Genomic DNA, 1,435 nt, shown 5'->3' with positions numbered 1-1,435 from the left:
GCCGGCCGCGGTGGTCTAGCGGTTCTAGGCGCGCAGTCCGGAACCGCGCGACTGCTACGGTCGCAGGTTCGAATCCTGCCTCGGGCATGGATGTGTGTGATGTCCTTAGGTTAGTTAGGTTTAAGTAGTTCTAAGTTCTAGGGGACTGATGACCTCAGAAGTTAAGTCCCATAGTGCTCAGAGCCATATTTTTTTGTTCTCGAAAGAACAATTACTGTTGATGACCGTGCAGCTTTTCCCTGGAATAAATGATGACTGACTGACAACCTCAGCTGCTGACAGGTGTTGTTGGGGATAAGTCCCTGCAGTCACGCTATTCATCTGTGTCCTCGGTGGCTCAGATGGATAGAGCGTCTGCCATCTAAGCAGGAGATCCCGGGTTCGAGTCCCGGTCGGGGCACACATTTTCAGCTGTCCACATCGAGGTATATCAACAACACCTGTCGGCAGCTGAGGTTGTCAGTTAGTCATCATTTATATGTTTACCAGTGACTGTATCGTGTTCAAAGATTTTGAGTCCATGCAGCACTGTGCCTACCCACACCATTACACCTGGTCCACTAGTACTGTCATGTTCGACAATGATGGACATACCCCAATTTGGCATGAGGCCGGAACGCTCATTGCACACAGGATCCTTTTGACGATATAAAACAAATGCCGTTGGCGCACATCAATCAGGGCGAGCACAGTGCTGCATGCGAGATCTGCCCATGCACTTCTCCTGTCGCAACCACATACGTGTTTCTTCTCCAAACAGTTGTGCAAATAGCTCAGTAAGATTGAGTAATAAGGCGAAAATACAGATAAATATCATTACTGTTTCTACAGACAAAACAGTATTCGTTGTTTACGGTGCATACCTTCAGCAACCATCCGTTCTGAGTGCAGCTTTTTCTCACTGGCAGATGCTTCATCTAATGTTACACAATGACGACAGAAATTTTTTTGAGCTGTACGCTGATGACCACTGAGATTGAAACAGCAGCAATACTAGACGGCCTCCTTAGCGAAATGGTTAGTGTTGCTGATTATCGTGTCGAGAAGCCCAGTCGAGTGTTGGTAAGTATGCAGGTGTTTTCAGAGGTAGGGAGGTCTGGTATGAGTTCCACTCCGTCCTTGTAACGCCATATGAGGAGCTGCTTGAATAAAGAAGCAGCCGCACCATCAGAATTCATCTATTGGCAATAACAGCTGGAGGGATGGGCGACATACTGATCACATGTCCCACGATCATGGATCACTTTCCTTACTGCCTTGTGTGCAGCTCTCGGCAAGTCGGAACAGTCTAATCCGTAAGTAGCGCTTACATGTATACCACTAAGGATAGCAAATAGCGAAATTTTAGTTATCGTGCATTGGTAGTATAGTAGAAGAATACGTAATTTATTTGTATGTGATATGTTACTATACAGATGCGAAATTTAGTACAGAG

At 46.3% G+C, this 1,435-nt stretch overlaps 1 non-coding gene across 1 annotated transcript; it reads left to right on the top strand.

Annotated features, from left to right (window-relative positions):
• The first annotated feature begins 326 nt into the window (after positions 1-326).
• Trnar-ucu lies at positions 327-400 on the top strand. Its single transcript has one exon. It is a non-coding gene; the product is annotated as a tRNA-Arg (tRNA).
• The last annotated feature ends 1,035 nt before the right edge of the window (positions 401-1,435 follow it).

Source organism: Schistocerca americana, chromosome 1 (assembly GCF_021461395.2).
Source record: "Schistocerca americana isolate TAMUIC-IGC-003095 chromosome 1, iqSchAmer2.1, whole genome shotgun sequence".
NCBI classification, from domain to species: domain Eukaryota; kingdom Metazoa; phylum Arthropoda; class Insecta; order Orthoptera; family Acrididae; genus Schistocerca; species Schistocerca americana.
The sequence above is the reverse complement of the archived record's forward strand: the minus strand, read 5'-3'. Positions and strand labels throughout refer to the sequence as shown.